Below are 26,363 nucleotides of genomic sequence, written 5' to 3'. Positions count from 1 at the left end.
GTTTTGTTTTATCTTTTCTCTGGGGTGCTGCTTAATGTGATCTGGATGTTGTCAGGTGGGTTCAAGTGCTTGTGAGCCTTGACCTACCACAGGAAAAAAGATAAGTGTGTCTTGGGTAAACACACATGTCTAGCAGAGGGATGTGGTGCTCGGTGGCTTTTTGTTCAGTTTTCCTCAACTAAGAAAAGTCCTTTAGTCCTTAGAAAGCTAGGATGGAGAAAAATAAGTGGAGTGGTGTAAGGAAAAGGTGTTCACTTCATGAAGGTGAAGCTCAGTACAGCCCAGCAGAGGTGAGCTGTGGCTTCATTTGCCATGCAGCCCTTTTCCTCTGCACAAAATAAGAATTCCCTCTCCCCATCCCCCTTTGCATTGTTTCCTCTCTTCTCTTTTTTTCTCTTCCTGTCAAATATTTAAGCAGATATTTCCTTTTTGGTGGTGTGCCAGGGAGCATTCCAGCTCTGCCCCCTTTGAAAATAAAAAGGCTGACCCCCATTTCCATAACCAAGGAAGGGACAGGTAGCCTTTGTTTGTGTTCCAGAGCATGACTGTTTTTCTTAGATTTGCACCAAAAGAAGAGAAATGACGCTGTTATTCAGAGGAGGAATTGGTCAGTGACCCCAGCAAATGCAGTAGCAACGGCAGCAAAATGGGTGGTATGAGCTGAACGCTTTTTAGTGATCAACCTTTGGCTTTGGCCAATTCCTTTTCTTGCCCTCTTCCTCTCCTCTCTTTCTCTCTCTCTCCAAGATTTCCCTATTTTCTTGTGTTTAAGGCACGTCAAACCCTGGAATAGCCCTCACAGGCATTAGTCACCAGTGATTAAAATAGCCACTAAGCAGGCAAGAGCCTGCAATGATTTGTGCTAAATTGGGTGTATCACTGTTTGTAGCAAGGGTTGCTAATTTGCAAAGCTCCCTTGTTATTATCGTTTTTTTATTAATAGCGCCAAGGGGCTCCAGCTGACATTAAAATTCCACTTCATCCTCTGCTGTACAATAGTGGGGAATAGAAGAGTTTGTCACCTTGATGGGCACTGTAAAAATCAGGAGAAATGAAGGACTATCTGGTCCATACAGCTGAAGAACAGATGTCCAGTTGGAAGAGAGGGAGAGGAAAATGGCAGACCTGGGAATTGGACTTAGGTTCCCCTGGAATTCTCAGCTGGGTGACTGCTCACTGGCTCTCTGCTGGCAGCAGGGGACTTGGTGGCCTGGTGGTGCAGACAGACCAGCTGCCAGAAATGGGTGCTGTGCTGGGAGCACAGGGGGTACTTCTGGGAAGCCACAGAGTATGCAAAGATGGAAAGAATTCAAAAACACCAAGCAAAAAGGCTGCTTTGTCGGGGATTTGTGACAGTAAACTCATTTGAAAGGCTGGAAATTGCACCTTGGCTCAGAGAAATATATCCAAAACTGCCATTGCAGTTGTGTACCTAACTTTTCTTACTTACAGAATGACAACAGCAGTGCAACCTCACAGGGACTGTGTGTGGTTTAAGGCTCCAATGTGATATGCTCCAACGTGTGCATGACCTTGGACTGCTCCCGGTGACCTGAGAGCAAAGTCCATCTGCTACTAGGGATGACTGCTGTAATATAGTGACTGAACTTACTGATGTATTCATTAAACACATCAGGCTCCCCTCTAGTCAAAAGTATCGTTAGTGGTTCAGGTTTTCACTTCTAGCACCTAGAGGAAGCTGTAAGGATTTACCCCAGTTTGGAGCCCTTTAACTTCAATAGCAAAAAAACCCCAGCTCTGTGGTTTTTATTGCTCGAAGTCTTGGGTTCTCTCCCTGCCAATGGCTCATGGATAATACATGTCTTTGATGCAGAACAGAAATTGGAAATCTTGTAAGAACAACTTGGGTCAGGCTGTGAGTATATCAGAAGGGGTTTTCCCTCTGCGTATCTGCTTCCAGCTGAGAGGAAGTAACAAAGAATGTGCTTAAAATCAATGGAATTAGACAAACTTTGATGCATAATAAAGGTCTGGATTTTTGGAGATGTTAAGTGAAGTTTTGGCTATGATTTTGTTTTGTCTGCAGTAATCACATATCTCTAAGTGTATGATAAACTACCAAGATCTAAGCAGGATTGCTAGAGGTTTGTGTTGCTCTGCAGCAAGCAACACTCCAGCTGCCCACACTGACAGTAACAGTGGTGGCTTTGCAGACAGGGCACATTCTAAGTATTGGTTGTCAACTTGTGTGTTAATGTGTGGTGAGTTGAGTTAAGCAGAGAAATCAACCTGCAGTCAGTTTTAATACAGCAGTACATAATTTGAGGCAGCTGTCACCAGATTAAAACCATGAGCATTTTTGCTCGCAGAGAAGGGGATCCCTGGTTTGGGAAAGCTGCTAATGAAGTATTGAATGCTGTGATGTGATTACTCTCCTTGCCATTGACAAGGCTTGAGCACTGAACTTCAAGTAAAGTGTGTTTTTGGAGTGAGGGGAGAGTGTGTGGGAAATGTTGTACCAAGCCATGAGTGTGGAAAGCCAAGGAAGTTGAGTGATGAGGTTTAGGAAGGCTTCAAAGTGGCTGTGGATGGATGTGCAGCGGAAGGATGAAGTGAGGGTGAGCTGTGAAAATTACTCTCGAACATCTCTTGTCTGCAGTCAATTTATTTTGGTTTTCCTGAGAAAAAGTCATGGAGATAGAGAAAGGACATTTGGCTGCTGGATTCTCCAGCAAGAAGTGTGGTGGTTTGGGTTTGGTAACTCCAGGGAGCCGGAGGTAAAAGTGGAACTGGTGGGGCTGGCTTGTCCAGCTGCAGGATCTGGGGGGACAGTGGCAGTACCCTAATGCCCTGACACATTTGCCAGGTTGTGCTGTTGTACCTTGGACTGTCCCTTTGGGGTTTCCTCCTGCTTGGTGGTTTTACCTCTCACTTGATTACTAAGAGGAAAGGATGCAAAGAATCTGTGAAGCAGCAAAACTACCTTTCATTTTCAGTTCCAAAGAGACAACCTCAAAATATGCTGTGAATCTGCCCTGGGGGAAGGAACTCTCCAAACCTCCTATTAAGATACCACCACAGCACCTCATTTTAGCGAGGTAAGAACTCTCATTAGATCCTTCCCAAGCCATGTCTGAGCTACAGGCTCTCTTTCACTAGATGGAGGGCAGAGGGAAAAAAAAAAAAAAAAGAGAGAAAGAAAAACCCAGTCCAACTAATTTTCCAACTGCTGTTCAGTCTGCACTGATTATATAATGTGATTGATAAAGCTGAGGAGTGAGCTGAGGTCAGAGCCCCAGGATGCCAACTTCTCATTCCATGAAGGAGCTTTTTGTGTGTACGTGTATGTGCGTGGCGGACGAAGGTTGTGTTTGTTGCTTGAAAAACCCTCAGACACTCTCCAAAGAATTCCAAATTTAAAGCAGTGTAAAATGCTCCATCAAACATGTTTTACAGTCTTGACATTGCTGCCTGTGAAATCTACTCCAATGACTGTTTCTGAGACTTTTTGAATAATCTCCTGATTGTGCTTTACTTGCTGTTGGGCAGAGTCATCGTGGAAAACGGGGCAGTTGTTTTATAGTCCTGTCTGGATGGGGAAACCTTGGAGGAAGACTGTTTCACCAAAGGTCACTCAAGACATGTAAAATATATTCTGCCTCCAAAAATAAACAAGATAGATATGTATGGCTGGGCTAGGGGATGAAGCAGGAGTAAATGAGGCCTCTGGGGCTGAGGACTTGCTTTCAAATTGAGCAGAGATTACAGTGTAGTGGTCACAGAGAGATGTTTTTCTGAAGCTTTTCTTGTTTCTTCATAGTGCCCAGGGGTGGGACCAGTCACGGTGGAAGCTGTCCCACAAGGGAGATTTCTGTAGATCAGATGGGAAATCACTGGATGCCCTCAGGACTGTTGAGTTCCTAGAGTCAGTAACAATGCTGTTAACTTACACAGAGCTGCTCCATCCTGGGCCCTTGCCAATTGTCTGCTGTTCATGTAGTAAAGGGACTCTCTGGTGGCTCATTAAGGGCACCTCCATTGTATTTCAAACTTTTTTTTTTTTCACCTGCTTTGCATCTTGTAGGAAATATCCAAGACTAGGATTTTCAAATCTGCCCAAAAGACTAGGGAGCAGAACTGCCAGTGGTTGATTTGGTCTAGGTGTGGTACTGGTGTAGCAAAGCAGATATGCACTGTGATAGGGCATGATCTCATCATCACTATGCCCCACAGGAAAATAAACATTTAATCTCTGTCTCACTAATAATTTGTGTATTTGTTCCAGTAATATCTTGACTCTGGCTTAGCCTTTATGTAGCAGCATAAACCCATTATTCTGTGACATTTCTTCCTTTCTACAAATAAACAGGGTGGAAGAGAGAGGAAGAGTGGCAAAGCACTATAATGTTAGGAGCAATAAGACAAAATTAGAAATGGCAAAATTGCACTTCAATCTGAAGGAAGAAGAGCGTAACCTTTCACCTGTGGCTAGGACTTGACAGTACTGTGCTCATACAGAGACAGTTCCTGCCTTGAATCTTTTACAATACAGAGAAATGACAAGTGATATATGACAAGCAATCCTTCCTTTTCAGAGGAAGAATTTGGGCACACAGGGTTAATTGTTTTCCTTTGTAAGTCAGCAGGATCTTAGCTGCAGCCAGGAATAGAGTTTCACTGTAAGTTGTTTGGCCAAAGTGTGTGTGGCAGGTTTGTCTCAGTGCCTCACCCATCCTTCTGCACTCTGGTCTTCACCTCTAAGATGTGAGTGATCATTGTAAAGTTGCCTAAAGTTACCTAAAACGAGGTAACCCAGGCTCAAGCCTGGGTTGTGCCTGATCTCGTGCATTTCTATGTTGTCTCTCCTCCCTTTGTGTGCTCAAGCACTATGGCACTGCAGGCAAAACCAGTGGATGTGCTACAGCTGGCAGTAGATTGTCACTCCAGGGCAGAGGCACCCTAAGCCACCCTCAGCTCTGAGGAACAGGACATGCTCTGGGAAAGCCTGTGAAACACGGGTGCAGAAGTGCAGGATGGCTCTCACACTTGGGGCCAATTCGACCCTTCTGTGGTGTGCTTGTGGTCAAGTCCTTATGCCAGGGAGCAGGCTCTGAGCAGCACAGCAGCTGTTATCCGAATAGTCTGGGACATTTTGGTGGAGAAGTGTCTGGTGGGAGTATGGAACTCGGATCTTGTCTTTCAGCATTAATGCTCGCTCCCGGGCTGGCTGGCTTGAGGCTGGAGCCAGACTGCAATTGCCCAAGTTATTTCTGCAATGAGGAATATATGCAGAGTCAAGCAGAAAGCATCTCGGAAGAAATGAATTACCAGCCAAATATAGATTATTTCATTTTGAGGGACGTCATCCAATCTACTCAGCTTCTCAGTCATTCAGCAACTTTTTTATGTCTATTAATGCCTTTATTTATTATAATAACTCATACTGAAAGCTCAGCCTGAATTACATCTTTATTGCTTGTTCCTGGCATATAATGTTAGACAGGGCAATGCCTTTTCTTTTTTCTTTGAGGCACTCAGTGCACAAACCCCTCATGTATAAGTATTTCCCAATGGATTTCACTCCTTTTTGTGTAGCAATAGGGTAGGAGAGGGTGGAGACACTGGGGTAATTTTCAAAGGAAGCTACATTCTTTTAAATGCATTTTCTGGCACCGATTCAGTGAACTATACATGTATTTATTTATGATAGCTTTGATGGGATTTAAGCATGGGCTTGAACTTAAAGGTAAGCTTTGTATTTTGCAGAATATTTGTTCCAATGCCCCGTTTGATGGTGCAAGAGTCGAATGGCACAATTTGTGCATGCTGCTTGGGCCAAAGTGGTATGGAAGAAAAAGACAGCTAAATTCAACTAATTACGAGCCCTGCATAAGTATAGCAAAATTCACAGGCTCCATAATAGACTTCTTAGAAACCTTGTTGAAAATTGATAGTCACCAAGTGATAAAATACGGAAACCTTTTCTCTGATAAAGTTAAAATGTGGTGATTTTTCTTCTGAAATGCTCCTGCAGAAGCACTGATGAGATAAATGTATTTATGTCGTGAATAAAACGCCTGATGAAAACTAATCCGAGAGACGGAGTAACTGATTGAAGAGGGCCAGGATTGTCAGGGCTTCCCATCTGCTTTGCATCACTGAGCCGGGCAAAACATCAGAGCATATTGGTGAATCTGGCAGACGTCATGTTATTTTTATGTCATCCTTATTCTTCCAGGGCCTGATCCAAGCCTCACTGAAATCCATAGAAATTAGTGGACTTTTCCTTTACATCAGCGAGCTTCGAATTGGCTCCTTCCTCGCTCCCTGGTAATGTCAGGAGCCTGTGATGGGTCTTGGAGGCATTTTGACAGAGCAGTTGGGCACAGCCGTATTTCCTTTTTAATCCTGCCCTCTGACGATCTTGTTATTGATGTATGGTGATGGCTGGAGTCCCGAGATAAAATGAAATGGGGAGCATAACAAACTGGAAAATGCATACTGATTTAGAAGTGAATGAGACCATTCCCAGAAGTGCTGAAATTCAATGGGATTTAGAATCCCAAGGACCCTATTATTTTGGAAAATGGACCACATGCTTTCAAGACATTTGGGCAGCTCTGAAAACTTCATCCATCACTTCTATGGAGAGCAGTGTAGACCTTATGTAATATCACAGGCAACAGCCAGAACTGTTGAGAGTAAAACCCACAAAATGGCTTGATCTTCTATTGTTTCTGAAGGTGTGAATTCCTCTTTTCCTGATATTAAGTAACTTTTGGGTGTTGTCCTTTTCTGTTAGAAGACGAGTCTGCTGTATATTGCAAAAAGATGTTTATAAGTTCCCTCACACGCCTGTCAATCCAGACATCCCTCCTTATTCTTGTTATGTTTATTTATATAGACACATAAAAACCTAAGAATTTTACACTTATTAATCAAGGTGATTCAGCCATGCCTCCCACTGTCTTTCTCTGATTCCAATCTTATTCCAAAATACAGCCCTAAATGTCACTGGGGTTACTCATAAAACACAGTGCTGCTCTGCATGAGTAAGATTATTTGAATCTGGCCTGGAGTAAAGTTACTAATTCTCAGTGAGAAGCAGAACTAGACAAAGATTGCAAAATATTGTCCACTAATCTGTTCTTGAATTTTTAAACATATTTTTTGGTCTCTGTTCACTCGTGGATCTCTGAGCTAATGAACTTGCTGACAGGAATGTTCACCATAACAACCCATTTACAGCAAATATTGCAAGATCTTTGCACTCTTCCCTTCATTCAAAATAATACCAGTCTCCCTCCCCAAGAAATGACCTTCCTGTTTCGGAGTTTTGTCATTAATTGTGAATATTCACATTGGTAAGATGTTTTGTTTGTTTTACTAAATCCTCTTCCAGCAAGAAAACAGAATTAAACCGATTGAAGCAGAATTTAACAAAGAAAGGCCTCTGAGCTCTGATGCCAAGAGGAGGGATGGTCCCGAAGCTCGAGCAGCAGGGAGATGTGGAGGTCAGTTCCCAATCCACCAAGGGCTTTGCTGCTCTCTACCTTGCAGCACACTGAAATGTGAGCAGCTTCCAGGACCTCAGATACGCTGGGGTGTGCACGAGGGATGCATAATACTGACAAATCATCCGCTTGTGACCCGTCTATAAAAAAAAAAGGTGTAGAAATGATTTAGTTACAAGCTCTTTACCTAAAGATGTCCTTTCATCTGCTGGTGGATATGTTCTTCGAGGAGATTATTCATGGAGCAAGGTTCTAAAATAAAAATTGAGGAGGATGGAGCAAAGCTGGGCTTTGGTGAATACATCTAAACCCTAGACACATTGCAAATAAACTGAGCTTGTTCCCAGGCAACTCCCAAGTAGAAAATAGGCACAACTGTTCTGAACGATTTTCTCTACGATTTGTTTATCTAGCTGTAGGGTCTTCTTCAGAGGCAGGCAAAATCAAGGGAGAGACAGTTATTGACCTCAGCTTGCTTTGCATCTGGCTTGCAATGAGAGCTATACCCACACCAAGTTTCAAATTCCAAGCAGCTTGATGTGGCCTTTTACAGAGAAAAAAAATGGTTAGAATTTTTATTACAATAAGAAAATGCAATTTTTCATTCTCTCCTCATTTCAGAAGGTCTGAAGGGATTTTACTCAACTTCCTCTTCTACCTTCAGGCAGAGACCAAATATGAGAAATTGCAGCCTAATTTTGGAAAGTTCTCAGGATGTGAAAATCAGGGGCTCATGATGGGAAGCTGCTGTTCAATGCACTTTGTTGTCATGAGTGCTTCTGGGAATCCGCTGCAGACCAGGTGCCACCTTCACCCTCACTTTGTCTTCTTTCATATCCTTCCACCATCTGATCAGAATGATTTAAAACCAAAAAAGTGTCTGATCAGAACAGCAGGAGGTTTTGCCCTGTTGGGACCAGGATGACTAGAAGGTAGGCAAGATCTGGCCTTGCAGAGACGGGTAGTCATCTGGCATCTTCTAGAGTGTGACATTCAGCAGAAAAATGTAAATCTTTTCACTGCCTGAAACTCAGCAAGGTCAAATGCAGTCCTGCTGTTACTCTGGCACTGAATTTAGCAGCCCCAGACAAAAGTGCAGGGGCAGCTCAAGGAGGAGGAGAGAAATTACAGCTAAATTCAGGGGTTCTTCCTTTAGGCAAAGTCCTGAAACTACTGTCCAGGCTTTTGATGATGCAAGGTGTACTAGAGTTAGTATTGATCTGCTTTTGCAATGCTCAGTCTTTAGAAGAGTGTGGTGTGTCCTTATCAAGAGCAAATGTGAGCCTCATGAATATCTGAATGCAGCTGGTATTATTTTCAAGCCCAATTTAGGTACCCTTGTTGGATATTTTGGCAAAATACATGAGCAGTATGGAAAAGAGTCCATAGGACTGGAAAATTTTGCTGTGAATTCTCTGTTGTTACATCCACCAATTTGGAAAAAGTCAGCGCAAAGGCACAATCCTTAAAATAAATAAAAGAAAATGTCTCATAGTTGCCGGCAGGCACTGGAGCTCCCCAGCAGAGGCTGCCTGGGAGCAGCACAAACTGTGCACAACTCCTCAGCCCCAGTAAACAGCAGCTTGGTTTCTCCCTCCCTGGGAGAGATGTGCTCTTTGCCATCAGTGTAGGTTGCTGATGCTTCGATCTCTTCCCTGGCTATAGACACCTACTCCTAATTTGCGATCCTGCGCTACTCCAGGAAGAGCTGGAGGAGACAGAAGGTGTGAATGGACAGCCAAGACCGAGTAGAGCCAAGGGACTGGCTTGGCTCTGGAAGGCAAAATGCAAGCTGAGCCATTGGAGCCGGCTGTACACAGATGAGAAGGAAAATGCACAAAGTGATAAATAACTTTGCTTAGGCTGCCAGGAAGGGCTGCCAGAACATTCCCGCTTGGCTATGCTCTGACTTGGCTCGCCTGCCGCCGCCAGCCCCCCTCCTGCACAGACGAAATGCCGGGCCAGAGCCACGCATGCATCTCAGGGCCGGCTCACCCCGTCCACCCACTGGCCAGCCAGCCCCTCGGGCAGCTGCCTCTGCCCATGCCTCTCCCGTTGGGAGCCCACCCTCTGCCTGCATGGACACCCCAGAGGTGCACCTGGCAGGAAGGCGTGGAGAGAGAAAATCGTGAGGTGTTCCATCAGCTTGGGTTGTTTTTGGAGGAGCCACCTCTCCCAGTGCTTCCCTGACAATCTGGATGGCATCTGCCTCTAGCATCATCCTACAGTGCTGCCTCCGTGGGCAGCAAAACCCCTCCTTCTCCAGGGGTCAGCTCCACACGCCTTCATCCCAAACACAAGTAGTGCACACGGGTGGTACGGGTGCTTTGATCAGAGGTGACCACACGCCTGCATTCCCACCCATGAGTGCCTGGCAGTTTGCAGAGCAGCCTCAGATGAAGGGCTGGAGCCACAGCAGGGGATGTGCAGCACAGGGATGGACTGCCAGCGCCACGCACGGCAGCACGCAAATCAAAGCAACACTTTCTGTGGTGCTGGGTGGTGCTACCAGCTTCATGCCTCATTGGAGTGGAAGGAGAGATGGATATTTTAGAGGATTTATCAGGCAAAAAGAAGGGTCGGCATTTCTCAGTTTCAACTGGCAGCTCCAGCTTGAGGAAAGCTATTGTTGCAGGATTTCCAACGTCTCGTTGCCTTTCTGATCTGTGGTGCACATTGAACATATGTCTCTGTTTAGTTGCCCATTATTTAACCTAGATTTTTTTCCCCCCTTGAGAGATTTCAGCGAATTCAGGGCACATGAATGGTATAATTTATCATTTTCCAATATAGACTGTCATGCACTTATATATACTGAAAATAATTTGTTGTCAAGTTATCCAGTTACCACCTCATTTTATATGCTTCATAATAAGCCATTTGTAATGATCCGTGCTCTTCAGAAGTCTAAATAACCAAAATATTGCCATCTCACTACAGATAACTACTAAATATTTCCAGCAGCACTGAATCATCATGATCCCTGGGAGAGCTATGTCCACATTTTTACAGAAACGGTTTGCTACCAGAAAATCCCTTTTCAAGAGTGCCCAGTTTTCTTTTGAAACCTTATAGACTGTGGAAAAATTCATTTTGAGGGGAAAATGCTATTTTATTGGAAATATTTTTTAAGCTTGTTCCGAGTTACATTTTTTTTCCTGTTTTCCTCTTACTGTCATTTATTCCCTTCTCAAAGGGTATGTCTTTCTGTGTGACCCTCCTCACAGCACTAGCACGGTGAAGGTTATGGGCATGCCCTTGTGGTGCATGCAAGCTATTTTTCTAAAATATTAGAGTGCCTGGAGTACTCTGATTAGCACCCTCCATGCCACAAAATCCCCAAATCCTTGCAGTCAGTGTTCGAAAGTGGTTCAATCCCACTCTGGGATCCAGATGACCCTTGGCTGTACCTGTCCCACCTCCTGACAGCTAAGGTGTGTTAGCCTCCTACTTAGAAGAGGCTTTCAATTAGGCAGATCAGTTAGGTGCATAAAAACAGCTTAGGCTGAACCTGGCTCAAGCCCTTCTTTGTTCCTCTGTGGTTTGGTGTGAAAGCATTTCCCTCCCCTGCAAGCGGGAGACCCCAGCACCATTTGTTGTGCTTCAGCAGCGTGTTGTGCTCTGCTCTGCCAGCCTGATGGGGCAGCTGCCCTCCGGGATTTCAAACGTAAGTTCTTTCTGCTGTTATTTCATGGCATGACTTCGCACGATGTGACATCCCCGTTTGGCTTGAACAGGGCCCAGTGGCTTGGACTGCCTGACAGACGATAGTCAGAGACTAATGACTGCCTGCATACTGCTAGGAGGAACCCCCTGGGGCAGCAGGGGGACCGCTGCCAGCTCTGCTCTGAATTAACATCTTCACTAAGGAGCAGGCAGGGAGCTTAGGCAGCCGAGGACAGAAGGACAAGTAACACCAACCCCCCTGGTGTTGCAGCTGCCGAGAAGTCAGCCTTTTGAAAATACTGCGAGTAGGTTGTGCAGGTCGATCAAACAGATAAATAATCAAGGACCCACACTGTTCCCCAGGGGGTTTTAAGGTTTCGGATGGATGTAAACATGGCAAGTTGTTATCAGAGAAATTGCAGTAGCTGAAACTGGACTGAAACTGTTTGTACACAGAAATGATCTCCAGAGCATATGTTAGGATGTTTATAAAGTGAAGCGCTGCTAGCTGCAGTTTCTGTGGCTTCCTAAACAAAATGATGGGCTTAGGTAGAAAAATCCCTGCCCTGCGTATTCTCAAGATGCTAAAACAAGGCTGCAGAAAAACACAGTGGTGGAAAAAAAATGGGGGGGGTTTGAGAGCTTCTTTGAAGCAGCTCTCTGGAGGAGGAGCGCCTCAGAAAAACCCAGGGGACAAAAGAGAAAAAAAATTAACGCAAGATAAGCCTCTAAACTTGAATCTTTCTGATTTTCTAGCTCTTCTTTTGCAACTCTATTTCAAATCTTGTAATTAGAAAAAAAAAAAGCTTTGTTCCGTTAGAATAACATTGTTTTTCTTCTTTAACCTTGAGTGGGCTTTTGAAGGAATTCAGATAACTCTGGAAAGCAATAGGAACGCTGGGGTTTTTAAAATATTTCTGAAACCAGAAGCACTTTAAAGGGTTTGTCTTTGCAGAATACATCATTATTCAATTTTCTGAAAAATGGGTCTTTTGAACCCTTTTGAATTTGCTGTTGTTTGTTATTGGTTTGTTGTTTTTTGGTTTTTTGGTTTTTTGGTTTTTTTTGGTTGGCTGGCTGTTTTTTTTTTTTTTTTTTTTTTTGCTTTCCAGATAATACAGTCAAATTACATAACTTGACACTGGAGGGGGACACATGGCCCTCCAAAGGTTTGCTTTGGGAAACCTGGTGTACATTTTGAAGAGAAACACATGGCAATACAAATGAACACAGGAGATAAGCCAGGGATCTTCTGTTGTTTGATCAGCTGTGCAGCACTGGCACAGAACACCAGCTCAGGGGTATTGTGGCTCTTTCTTGGGCATCAGGGCCATTGGACGGGAAAACTTTGTTTGGAAACATCTTCAAGAAGTGCCATGGATTTGCTCTCTTGCTGATACTACACAGGATATCATGTAAATGAATGCTGAGGCTTTGCAATATGGTGTCCTGGAAACTTGGGCTCTTTTTGTCATTTTGCTTCTGGTTTTTTTCTCTGTTCACAGTCCAGTTACTCCATCAGCTATGAGCATGGTTACCTCTGTCCTTTCTTTGGATTATCTGACCAGGAAGTGTTCCTAAACTGTTCAGGGCTGGCAATGTTTTTTAACTTCTTCAAGTTATTCACATCAAATTATGATACTTAGGAAGCTGATGGACTTTTACAGTTGGTAGTTGGGCTGTTGCTCCTAATTTTGTTGGGTATTATTCTCTCTGACTGCTCACATGTTATGCCTTCCCCCAGTCCAGCCCTCCTGGCAGGGTTCATGAGAGGTGTGGGGTTAGGAATGCTGTGGCCCCCACCTTTTTCCCAAAATCCTCCTCAGGAAGATATGTACTGTAGGTGAGATAAAGGAGAGCTATCACACAGCTGGTCTGCACCTATGAACTCTAGCCAGTCTCTGTATTTATTTTAAAACTGTAGCATTGTTTTTGCTTGACTTGTCTTCACTTTCAGGCAGAAGTGCAGTTAACATGACCTCTGTTAAACTTAATGTGGGTGTTATTCATATATCAAATTGCACTCAATTAATGAAATCACTATGAAATAATGTCTTGAATGATAACGGTATGAACTGGGGTAGCCCCAAAGTGATGTGAAATAACCATAGCAATAGTTAAGAATTCTGTGCTGTTGCCGTGGCTACTAGCCTATTTGACTTACCATTGCAGTGGAAGAATATTAGCCAGGAGACAACTCATTTCTGAGACTCCCACATGACAATAATACTTTCTGCCAAACCTCCCTCCCCCCCACCCCGCTGGATTGAAACAAGGCAGACATCAAACTGTTACTATTGTTGATTCTTGCAATGTGCCCCAAAGGGGAAACTAGATTTTCAAATGTCATTAGAAGGGGTATTTGAAGTGATATTTGAAAATTTTCACATTCTTAAAAATAAAAAAAAAGTTTTTAAATAAATGGATTAGTTGTATATAAGAGAAAAAATTGTCAACTTTCTGCAGAAAGTATTTATATTTTTAAAAATATAAACCATCCCAAACTGAACTATTTTAATCAAAAACCCTGGCATATGTTCTACAAAACAGCTCTGTGGTGCCCTTTTGAAATTCAGCCTGAACATTCCCCTTATCTCTCAAGCATCTGAGCAGGCAATCTGAGGAGCTCTCCCAAAGTGCACTGAGATTCAGTGGTTCTTTATTTGCACTGTCAAATGGTTCCTGTTAAATTACAGCCTAGAAACATGTCCAGTCTGCTCCAGTAGTTCAGAAATCTTTGCGGTTCTGGTGGCTTTTTCCACTTTTGGTTCAAGGTGCCTAGGAGGAAAGCTGTTAGCAGGAAGGCACTCAGCATAATCTGAAAATAATGTCCTTTGGATAGGTAATAGGGAACCCACTCAAACCACTACCTGCTCTTGAAAATTTAGACCAGGATGTTTTCTTGCCTGTCTGAAAGGACTTTTCTTTGAAGAACAAGTCACCGGTGCTTTGGACAGCAGTTATAAGGATTTCCTCAGATGAAATTTGTAGAGATGAAGTTGAATATATGTAGTTGAACATATGTAGTTAAATATATGTAGTTAATTTTTTTTTTTTTGGCATAAGACCATATGCATCACTGTAGCTATAAAGCCTCACAAAACTGCAGGGCTGAAGTTCCAACAGCAGCATTATAGGCATTTGAAAGGAAGAATGAGAATCTCATTGCATCCTAGTATCCCAAAATTTTTACCACAGATAGGTCTTGTGCTTTAGATGTTTTGCTTGGCCCAGCTTGTGAGATATAGGTAGACAGCCACGGAGTCCTGCATCCCAGCAGTCAGAGGGCTGGAGTTTGTACAGAATTGCCTCCAGCTCATGGGCATTTGCAAGGCAGCTGTTGGACAAGACACCGGTCTTCAGCTCTCCCCTTTCTGGCTGCTCCTGCTATGGAGACCTGTAGCTGAGGTGTTCCTTGGTCTGAGTGGGGCTGAAGCAGGTGCCTGGTGTGAAGGCATCAGCAGAAGGGCTGCAAAAACCTCCTCGGTTAGCCACTCAACATATCTAGTGCAGCTTCTCAGGATGCCCCGATCGAGAGCCTAAGGACAGTGAGTACATTTGGATGACTCACTGAGGTGGGACAGGGTGGAGAGGCTAATCCCTGTCTGCTCCTAAACAGTACAAAAAGGAAGATCCAAAACAAGCAAATCATCACCAACCTCCAAGGAGTCAAGGAGACTTGCTGGTGGATAGCTGGTGTCTCTCCTGCTTCGTGTCCTCGCAAGGGATCCTGGACTGGGCACTTGGAACACACATCTTGATGCCTGCTGATGGCCTGGCTGCTTGGACACGGTGAGTATACAAGTGTGGGGAAATAATTTTTACTTTAAAATGCAATCATTTCCCCCTCCTTCAAGATCCTGCAGTGAACTTTGCTGCACTGTTGCAACACTATTTCCTACATTTGTTCAAAGAGGAAAAGATAGTTCAGGACCCTGCTTTAACCCTAACATGAGTCAGTCCAGTGTGCAACCTCGGTCACATCGACTGGTGAATCCAGACCAGCACTCAGGGAGCTGGAAAGAGGGGAGTAGTTCAGGAGGGAGCTGAGAAGAGAGGATCTGATGGGAGGAGGATAAAGCTGCTCCCAGCCCTTGAAGTGCCTGCAAGGATGCGAAGGTGAGAGATGCTTAAAATCCAGCAGTCAGCTCTCTGTCCCAGTGATGGCTTGAGACAACTGGGATGCTAGGGGTGGTCTCTGCTACAGCAAAGAGTGTTTCTGGAGCCTGCTGAGGAGGAAAGGCAGCTTGCATGTAGATTTGTGTTGTCGTTGTTGTACAGCTGAATGAAAGCATAAATCAGCTCTCCCCTCACCCTGCCTCCCCTCCTCTTTCCATGTCCCTTAATACATAAAAATAAGGATCCTTTATGTGAATAAAAGTAGAAGGCGCCTCCCCTAAGTATGTTTTAAAAAAGCCAAAAATAGTCTCGAAGTCTCAACCAAGAGCGAACATAGCCAGAATTTCTGTGGAAAATGTCTGTAGCTGAAGTGGAGTGGCGGGGGGGGGAGGAGGAATTCGCATTCAAACAGGGGCTGCCTGTGCAGCTGGGCATTTCTCCTTGCCCCAGCCCGGCTGCCTGCCCTACCCCCGCCCTGCGGCGGGGGCTGACCCAGCGCGGAGCCGGGACGGGGCTCTGGCCGGGCGGGCGGACCCCGGGGGGCAGCGCAGCCTCCGCTCTGGGCTTCCCTGTCCTTCGTCTGACAGTTCTTGGCAGCTCTGGCGCAACGTGTTGTTAACAGCAGTCCTAATTAATGGGGAACATGTGTGTGTTGCAGAAATCTTTCTTTTTCCTTTTTTTTTTTTTTTTTTTTCTTACCCCCTTCTTCTGTTTGGTGGAAATATCGTAAAACTGTTTATATCCACTATAAAAGAGGCGGGGAAGGGGTTTACTATCTTCCTATCCCAAAGGTTTCCTTTACCTCAGATCAACCCATTTTGGGAACAGGCACTTCTCTAATCCCTGGGTGCCTTTTCCTAAATGCTTTCACACATCTGCACCACTCTGTCCTGCATTCCTGCCATACCATCATCTTGTCCTAATGAAAAATAGCAGACTTCAGCCCTGCCAAGTCCCTCTTTTTATTTTTTTTTAAGACAAAATCCTGTTTATCAAAAAGAATTTCAGAAGTTTGTTGATTTTTTCCATTCATTAACTTAAATTTTTGAAAAAAAAATAAAAAAGAAGAAACTTTTGCTTTCCCAACTGTTTTCCCTTCTTGAGTAATAAGAAAACAAATGTTTATATACCATCTGCCACCAGCATGTTCCACAGATGATGTGGTAGACTCATGTCTTCAGTTCACCCCTAGCTCAAAAATAAGGGTCCCATGTCATAGGTGACTTGCTCTGCAGCTCAAAGAGTGTTTTGGTTGGCTTAGGAATAAACACAGGAAGAGCAAAGCAAGCGAAGCATAGATCTGTCCTCAGCTGGTGCTGAACACTGAGAGGACAAGTGAGCCCAGTGCAGTGCAGGGTTTCTCTGATGCCCCGTGGGTGTGGTGGGGCTCAGGGGCCAGAGGGGCAGTGTGGCAGGGCTGTGCTGGGGTAGTGTGCTCTGAGCGAGCTGGACCTTGGCAGCCCTTTGTGGTGGGTGCCCTCTTATGCAAAGCACACAGACCCACAGAGTTTACTGCAGCCAGGCCTGGAGCAAGGACCACTTCCAGACCTCCCCAGGGTACGTGGTGATGCTACAGGACACCCCTATAAAGCTGTGCCTGGCCTTTCCTTGATGCTCAAGCTATAGTGACAGCTGTAGGAGCCCTTTCACAGAGGGGTGAGTAAAACCTAAGACATGGGAAGAGAACCCTAATGAATCTGATCTTCTTAAGGAGGCAGATATTCCTGCTCCCATTTTATAAATGAAGAAGGAGAGATGAACTTAAAAAAGCCCAGATGGTGGAAGTTGATGGAGAAATCCATACTCCACACCCATCTTCTGAAGTTTCCTACTGCTAGGATGAGGAGAAGCAGCTGATATCCTGGATTTCCCCAGGATCTGGAGAGGCTTTCACATCTCCCAAACTGGAGCGTCTTCCTTGGGTGGGCTCTCCTGCAGCTGGATAGATGAGGTGGGCTGCAGGATCAACAAACAGCACAAGGGCTGTGGAGTTGTCCTTTGGACTTCAGGTTGTGTGCGTGCACTGGTAACTTGGAAAAAACCTGTCATATCCTGATGAGTCTGGAAGGAAATATTATCCTAGACTGTAACCAGGTTCCTGAATGTGTTTGCTGAAGGTCCTGGGAGACTGGATATCAACAAAGAACAGCTGTCCAGTCTCTTCTGGAGAAGGACATTTCTGAGCAGAGACGTAGGGAATACCTGTTTTGGAAAGAGTGGCTTCATCCAGCTACTCCTTGAACTCTGATTGCCATGGTAAGCTTTTGGAGACGTATAGAGTACATAGGAGGGGAGTAGAATGATGAATAGCAATCAGTATGCAATTTTGGCTTAGGGCAAAGTTAAATCTTACATTTTCCAGGAGAGTGTTATTTCTGGTGGTTTTGGTGTTTTGCGTTAAAGAACAAGTTCTGAAATTACATAGATAACACATTTTCCTACATTTGCCCCAAAAGGGGGGAAAAAGAGAAGGCCACTCGTAAAGCCTTGCCCTTTGTTTCTTGTGGAAGACAGCAGAAAATTTGAGACCAAAGCATCAAATGTTTCACTTCTCATCAAACCCATGGAAATGTCATTTTTTCCAGGTTTACCAGAGCCACAAATATGTTCACATAAGCCGATACTACCAGTACAGCTCATGGGCAAGTCCACAGCCAGCATTAGTTGGCACTGCCCTGGGGTATACTTGTTACCTTAGCAGCTTGCCAACCAGGGTATCGTTTTCCAGATGATTTGCATGGAACTATGGCAATTTGTATCCACTGAGGACCTGGCCAGCTTGGGTGATACCCACCCAGGAGGACTTGCTTTTGCAGAGCTTTACCCTCATCTTCTAAACCAACCCGCCTGAAGTGACTCACCTTTTTGTCAGGTCCTCAGCTGACCTGAGGTTTCCTCCATGAAATTATTTATATGGGTGACATTTCCTCCATGGCAATGCATTGTGTGGCTTTGTGACATATCTGGAAAAGCCCCACTGGAAGGGTCCAGTCTTGGTGAAACTCCAGCAAAGGAAGATGGCAGGGGTACTTTGTTTTGCAGGATGAACAGAAAAAAAAAGGAAGAAAAGCAAGCAAGTGGATGAAACTAGTGGAATCCTAAGATGAAAGAAGAGATGGGGTCATTGCAGAATGACTATAGCAGACCTCATCTGAGGTTACTGATCTGTGACAACCTTGAAATCTTATAGATACTCTGTTTTTTCCCCACAGTCTGCCAAGACCTTGCTGACACATTCAGCATAAAAAAAGAACCAGCATATGCTGGTTTCTGGATAACCCTCCTCTAATGTATTTGGTGCTTTAGCATGCAGAAAGAGAAGGCTCCATCTTTTTGTCTTTTATGAGAAGCCAGCTGGTCCTTCCTATCCCCTTTTGGTCCACAGACTGAACCTATCCAGTTCCCATCCTTTGTGCCTTTCAGGCAAGGGGAGCTTGTCTAAGTGTGCTGTTTGTGATGCCTTCGGGGCTCATCCCGAAGTACACATATACGTGTAGTCTGGAACAGCTTTCAAAGAAATATCCTTACCAGCATGACCTGTTGTTTTTTGGACACTGGTGTCTAAGCAAATAGTGTTGCCAACTTCAGGTAGCACAAACTGCATTTGCTTTTAGAAGAGCAAGGCAGGAAAAGTTGCTGTGAAGTTGGGAATGAAAAGATAAGAAGTACCACTGGTGGGCTGAGAAAGCCACAGCATGCTAGTCCTCAGAAATGTCCACAGCCAAGCCTAGGTTCATCTCAAAAAGGGTAAATATCCAAAATGGGCGGATCTGGGGAGGTGTACTCAAAGAGGGGAACAAACCCACCCATTTTGGGCTATCCCACGACTGAGAGTGTCAAACCATGTGTGTGCAGAGTTGACTTCTCATCACCATCCCACCCAAGCCTGCCTGTCCCCCCTGGTGCTTCCCTGCTCCATCAAGGTGCCTCCTCTGTGGCTGAGGAGAAGCTTGGTGGGGTGAGGGAGCTGTGGTTCACAGTGACCATGCCCACCAGGGGTGCTGTGCTGTAGCATTTTCTCACCAGGTCTGGCTTGTTTCAGCTATGCTTGTAGTCCTACATGCCTTTTTTTAGTTTTTTTGCTGGACACTGACTTGGAACTCTACATTATTTTTCTACTTCAATTCTCTTGACAAATGACTGTTCAATCTAGGCTTCCCCATATCCCCTCTCTGTTTCTCTTTCTCTTGGATCTTAGCCACTATTGGGGTTTTAACCAGACAGACATCTTCAAAGCAACCTGTTTCCATATTCAGCTTGGGATCAGTTGTAAGTTATTCTGTGGCCAGCCTTTTTTTTAATGCAATCTCTGCTTTAGAGCATAGTGCTTATATGTTTCTTCTTTGTGGGTAGAGAAAAAGGCATTCTTCTGATTTCTGGCCTGTGGTATCAGAGCTGGATTTCTCCCTGCCAAGCACCTCAGGACTAGCAGCTGTCAGACATAACTTATGTCAGACAAAAGTCTTATGTCAGCCAGCCTGACTTGTCCCACAGTCATCCTATAGCTTCCTAGGTGCAGCACAGAGTACTATAAAACTTTCCATATTTTTGGTATTTCAGCATCCAACTACACATCCAACTACTTTGTGCAGCCACTAGCTATAGCTTTTCTTTTTTTTTTTTTTCCTTTTTCTGGTGTTCAGCAATCACCTAACACTTCCGTGGTCTTTAGATAAACCTGTCTCAGCTACATCTCCTCAAAAAAAGCAACAGACCTTGCATAGGCAGCTCCCTCTTTGAAAAGAGGGGTGCAGGGGCCCTTTGAGAGCCTGGTACATCCCATCTGGACCCGTTTAGGGTGGTGAGGAGGGGTGGCAGTGGGTATTAATAAAAGGTGAAAGAGGCACTCTGCAGGGCTTTTGGATGCCTCTGTGATTTCCTGTGAAAGAGGGTGTTAGATAGAAATGGGGTGGAGGAAGAAATCAAAGGTAAGTCTCTGCTAGGAAAAGGATGAGGGGTGGTGCTGTGTCAGAGGTGCTTCTCTGAAAGCTTCCAGAAATCAGGGCTGAAGAAGACTACTGTCAGTAGAAACATTAGGGCATCATCTTCCTAAATTCATGTAGGCAGGTGAGGAAAGGTAAGGAGGAGATCTCCAAAAGTTGCCTGTCTGTTTTCCTTTATCATAAGAGAAAATATACAGGGAGGCTGGATGTTAAAAAGAATTAAAAATAAGGAGGGGATCTTCCATAATGTCTTTTATGCAAGTCCACAAGGTGAAGGCCCTGCAGGTTTGCCCTCCACTGAAGGCAATCTCTAGGCAAAGTACTTCAGGAAATTGTTGTAGGGAACAGCTGAAGTGACTGATGGCACAAGAGATGGCAGACTAATTTGGGAGATAACAGAGATGTGAGAAAAGTCAGATGTGTATCTTAGTGCACACCAACAGGGAGTTCAGTAACCCAGGATACTGAAGTACCACGTTGCTGGATGAGGGCTGTCAGTGCTCCTCTGCAGCCCAGGGGCAAATCAAACTCTCTGAATTCCTGTGCTAGAGGGAAACTTTGGGCAGATGGGCAGGAGGGGTGAGAATTGCAGCAATTCCAGCAGTTTTGAAAACCAGGTGACCTAGGAGAATTTGAGAGAAGGCAAATTTCTGAACCTCTAAAAACCTATGTGATTGCTGATTTTCCTTCATACATCTGATGAAAACCTGCTCAAATTGTGTTAGCTTTTGCTATTTGTAGTCTGCAGCTTGACTTACAGAAAAAAAAAGGGAAGGAAAACCCTGAGGAGAAGAGGAACAGACCCAAATCCACAACACACCAAGTGGCCGTGTAATACCACATTGCAAATGGGTTCACCATGGGCTTGCAGATGACTTAATAGTATAGAACGGCCCACAATGCTCCAGTGACTCATTGCATTTGCTATATCTGTTCAAACTCACCATTCTGAGTAAGAGATCTGCCTTCAAAAAATCTCTAATAAATTCTGTTGCTTTGAAATATCCCTGGTGCTTTCAAGAGTATGATGGCATATCTCATCCTCTGAGAACGCCTCAACCCACTCTGTGGGGCTCTGGTAGGGCATGCAGGCACTTCAGCCTCCTTCAAGCCAGATTAGAACACACATTGAGCCAAAAGGGACTTGAGAGGGTTCCCCACAATCCTCCTGAGGTGAGCAAAATAGATGATTTGGGATAGAAACACACTTGAGGTGTATTTCTCATCTCCTCCTGCTAGCCAAGGGATGGCAGATGCTGCATTTGTTGATTCTGGGAACTGGGCAAGGAGCTGTAGAGCTGTCCCATGCCAAAGATGGCCCCGTGCCTTGCATGTGTGAACGACCAATGTCCAGCCTGTTCTCCTCTGGAGCTTCCCACTGCATTGCTTGAGCTTGATTACCTTGGGCTTTGACTTTAGTAGGGCTGTATTGGTACAGCCTAGTGCAAACTAAGGTCCTAAAGTCCCTACCTCCCTCTCTGCCTCAGGAATCCATTTACCTGTATTGGATTTATTGGATGTATAGCAGCAACTTAGGTGGGTCAATAAAATAATTGCACTGGTAGCATTTGTGGAAAGAGCACAAAGTCATGTCAGTCCCACTGTGCATGATGCTACAGATACATGCACAAGAGGTAGGATGCCCTGATCTACAAGATCTTGGCTGTGGAAACAAACTTATTGAAATCACTTTTGAATTTAATGTTTCATTTTTACAATTCAGCCCAGACTTCCTTCTGCCAGCTTGCTTTTTTCCCAGTGAACTCTAGCTGCTCAGCTGAATTAATTATCACAGCTTACCACAGATTCTTGGTTTTTACTAATTACCAAAATTGGCAATTTCCCTCTGATGTCAGTATGGGTTTTACCTCTGGAAGGACCAAATGAGACCCTCAGGATTACAGTGCTCCACAGGTTTTAGGAGAGGGGGCTTTTTATGTTGCTTCAGTGAGGGTGTGTAGAGGGTTTGATAGAAAACTTTCTAGCTCAGCTCTCCGTGGTTACATTTTCCATGAAAGGTAACAGATGGTCATTGTGACGTGAACGTTATTCCAATATCCACAGAGGAGGAAAAAGGACCAGCGTGATCCAAACTTACAGGTTAGTTTATTTTAAGTTATTTTTTGACGTCAATAGGCAGTGATATATATAGCAAAATATTTTTCCTCCTTACTGCAGGGCCTTTAAAAGGATATCTTTGTTGTCTCGGTTGCCATAGCAGTGACAAATGTGGCTATGTATCCATATGCACATATATACGTGCGAGGAGGGATTCCCCAACCCTGGGGCTGATTGTGTTGGCTTCTGTGCTTGTATTTCCTCTTCCTTCCGCTGCTTGAGGTGCTCCAAGGCACTGAGACAGCTTGTGAAACGTCCCCAAGTTGGAAAATGAGTATTTTCAGTCAACCATCTTGAAGCGTGGGCCTTATCGCGTTTTGCAGGGCTCTGTTATTTAGTGCTTATCTCTAAAAACAGGTAGCCAAGGCTGGGCAGGGCAGAGCTCCTCCGTGCCAGGTGATTGGTGTGTGAGGGAGATGACAGAGATTTGCAGTATGATGGGGCTCCATAAATAAATTAGGAGGCTATTAGTAGTAAATGCGTTGTTTACTATTTAGATGGTTCACATGTGCCCAGATTGTGCTGAAAAGCCTTTGATGTATTTAGCTCATCCTCACCTTGGAATAGATTTTTATCTCTGTGCTCATGTTTCAAAACTGTTCCTCCCTTTCAGCAACCTACTAACATACTCCAGAGATTTTCCCCCAGTGGTGTCTGTCACTGTTCTTCTCTGCATTTTTCCTTCCCTGAGCTCTGCATCCTGTAAACAGCAGGACTGTGATCCAGACCTGGAATGGTCCCTGTGTGCTGCCCTTGGGAAGTGAAACACTTGCGGAAAGTCTCTTGGTCTCCTTCCGACCATGTTCAGTCATCACTTAACTTGAGGCCCCCCTGTGTTGGCGAAGGGAGAGGATTAACACACAGCACCATCCCAGAGAGCAGAAATAGGTGAATCTGAAAAACCAACCAGCCTACATTTTTTTGTTTTAAACTCTTGCTTCCTAATGTTTCTATTTCCCCAGTGGTTTTCATACTGGGCCTTTTTCACTTTACCTATCCAAACCTACGTTTCTGCATGCCCACAGCCTGCCAAAAATCAGCTTTTCCCTTTTTGCCTGTTTTTGTTGTTACCAACAAGTGAGATGTTGGAATGAGAACTTGGCTGGCCATTGTGTTGATGACAAATGAAAGAGAAGCAAACACAGCTTGCTTGTCTGCAGCTTCAGTGGTTCAGCAGGGCTGGCAGTAGTAAAGACATGTTATTTGTTGATAAAACAAGCAGCACCAAACTCTGAGGAGGAGCTGAGACACTATCTCAGTGCAATCATCTGCCTGTCCTGCCTGTACCTTTGGTAATCCCAGCTTCTTGTGCTGGCTCAGCCTGAAGAAGTCATAATGGGGCACGGTTCCTGCTGGGTCAGGTCAGGAGGGGCACTCCACGAGGGGCTGTGAGCTCCTGACAGGTAGCACAGGGCAAATCACAACATGCAGCTGTGATGTGCGCATTCAGTCTGTGTCCATGCAGCTTGTGTCTCCACATCCATCTTTACACAGATATAAACACACACACACAACTCTGTGTTTGTGTGTGTGTCCATGCACACGCATGGAAATGCCATGCAAGGAGAGGAGGCACCAAGTGTCCCGGTGTGCAGGGCAGCTAATTGGTGCTCTCTGAGTTTTAATCCCACCTCCACCAGCTCTCTACACGGTGATCTCACTAACACTGTCTAATCTCCTCCCCTCTGTGTCACTTCCCTGCTGAGGCTGAGATGTCTTCATTCAGGGAGTGTCCTTCCATGTGTGTATGCCCAGTGCTCAGCATGGGAGGCCTCACTCAGAGATAATTTAGCAAGCTGCTGCCTGAAGGCATTTGAGGATCAGCCTTCAATGAGATTTTGGAGCAGATGCAGGACCTGTGCTCTTAGTGGTGTGGTGGCTCCTGGAGTTAAGGATCCTGAGAACAAAACAGGGAAGAAAAGGGTCTCTTACTTTGTTTGTAAAAGTCCTGCCTCTGGCACAGTAGAGGTTTAGCCCCTGTAAAGAAAAAGGGTGCTAGTGTCACAACCAGATGTTCTTTTGGTGCTTTGGGCTATGCTGGTCATAAAGGACCCTGTGGCTGCATGCAGTGCAGTACTGCTTGCAAAATGGTGCTTGCATGCCAGGCTGCAAAGCCAAGGCATTGCCAGAAAGCTCAACAGCCCTCTGAGGTCAGGGATAAACCCTTGCCTTACTCAAGCAGTCATGACAAATGCCTGCTGGGGGAGAGGTGCACCTCAGGGCAAACCCCTCATATTTCTTGCTCTTCTTGTGCAATACCTTTGCATTGTCACTGCTGAACAGTGACTCCCTAGGTTGTAGTCCCTTTGGGGCTGGATGTTGGGGTGCTTCTGGTGGGTGACGGGGGCGGATTGTCCTTCACAGTGCGTGTATGTCCCAGGAAGGGGTGGTAGAAGCTGGCACGGTGTCTAACAGAGGTCTGAGGGAAGGGGTGCTGGAATGCAGCATGTATCAAATTCTCATAATTACGGTGGTAGCTAGAACAGTAGGAGACAGACTTGGACCATAAAGCTGGCAGCCTGAATAGCCAAGAGGCGCAGGATGGCAAGGAATGTGGAACCATGGAGGGGAAACGTGACTTTCCAAGGTTACACGGTGGGGTGGTGGGATAGCCATGAAGAGTGGCCTGACTCCTAGGCTACTATCTTAGCAACATGACCACATTCTCCTCAGTAATAGGAGCCATGCTGAACCTTTGCCAAGAACCATCTTTGTTCTGCTTTGAATGGTCACCATTTTTGAGGGTTTTTGTGGGGGAAAGGGAGTTGAACAGTAAGTAAACCCATTCTTTTCTACTTCTAGAGGTATTAAAATCAGTAGTGTTGGAAACCAGCAGTATTATTGGCTTTCTTCATTGCCCCAAACCTCTGGGATGCAGAAAACCTTCACCTCTGCTAGTGTTTCTTCTAAGGCTGATGTCTTTGCTTTGAAGCATCCCAGCTGCTGAGTGCTTCTACAAGACATCTTTTTGCTTTTTTGTTCGCTTACTAGACTCAGTGCTGGAAAACAGGACCATAACAAACCCGGCTCCTCACCAGTTTGAAAAGTTGCTTTATAAGTCAAGGTCCTCCAATAGGCAGCAGTTAGTAGTCTCCATCCATCCATCCATCCATCCATCCATCCATCCATCCATCCATCCATCCATCCATCCATCCATCCATCCATCCATCCATCCATCCATCCATCCATCCATCCATCCATCCATCCATCCATCCATCCATCCATCCATCCATCCATCCATCCATCCATCCATCCATCCATCCATCCATCCATCCATCCATCCATCCATCCATCCAATTTTACTGACTTGATAATACACAGAAAAGACCTCTACCTTGAAAATAAAGCATCAGACCCTCAATTACTTTCACATGAAGATAAATAGATTGGTATGGAGTTTATGGGTGTTAGGGACACTGGTCCAGGCTCTGAACAACAGAGCCCATTTCATTTCAAGAGCTGAATCTCCGCAAAATGTTCACAATAAAGCCCCAAACTAGGTGCAATAAACCTAACACCAGCCAAGTTTGCTAACCCAAGCTGAATTGCAGGGAAGCCCAGGGCCAGGTTTCCAGTCAGCTTTGAAGCCATGGTTTTAAAGAGGTTCCTGATCAGGATTTTGATCTTCTCACAGGCTGTGCGTCAAGAAATTTTTACCAGCCAGGATTTGAGCTCACTGCTGCCAAATCCCAAACTTGCTTAGGATGGAGCATTGGCAGTGTCCAGAGGCGAGTTTTAGCCATTCCTAGCATGCAGTTTGGTGTAGGACTGGTGCCCCAGGGAAGGTGCTGTCAGTCCAGCCAGCAGCGTGGGCAGGGCTGAGTGGCAGGCAGCTTCCCCTATAGATTGTAATGGTTTCATTTTCACTGGGTTTCAGCACTTGGCATTTTGGGCTGAATTTCACGCCAAGTTTTAAAATCCAAGAGGCCCACAGGCCTTGTGGACATGCAAAACCACCAATGTAATGAAAATTGGTTTAAAATTGATTTAGTTAAAAAGAAAAAGGAAAAAGAAAAAAATAATCCAAGCCACCATGTGGAAA

The 26,363-nt window shown here is 44.9% G+C and overlaps 1 long non-coding RNA gene across 1 annotated transcript; it reads right to left on the bottom strand.

The window, feature by feature from the left end:
• Nucleotides 1-5,417: 5,417 nt before the first annotated feature.
• On the bottom strand, nucleotides 5,418-14,944 carry LOC108961278 (uncharacterized). Its single transcript, XR_001989503.3, has 2 exons — nucleotides 14,801-14,944; nucleotides 5,418-7,615 (listed from the first exon to the last, which is right to left on the bottom strand). It is a non-coding gene; the product is annotated as an uncharacterized LOC108961278 (long non-coding RNA).
• Between the last annotated feature and the right edge of the window lie 11,419 nt (nucleotides 14,945-26,363).

Source organism: Serinus canaria, chromosome 5, assembly GCF_022539315.1.
Source record: "Serinus canaria isolate serCan28SL12 chromosome 5, serCan2020, whole genome shotgun sequence".
Lineage (NCBI taxonomy): Eukaryota > Metazoa > Chordata > Aves > Passeriformes > Fringillidae > Serinus > Serinus canaria.
This window is presented reverse-complemented; position numbering and strand designations above follow the sequence as displayed.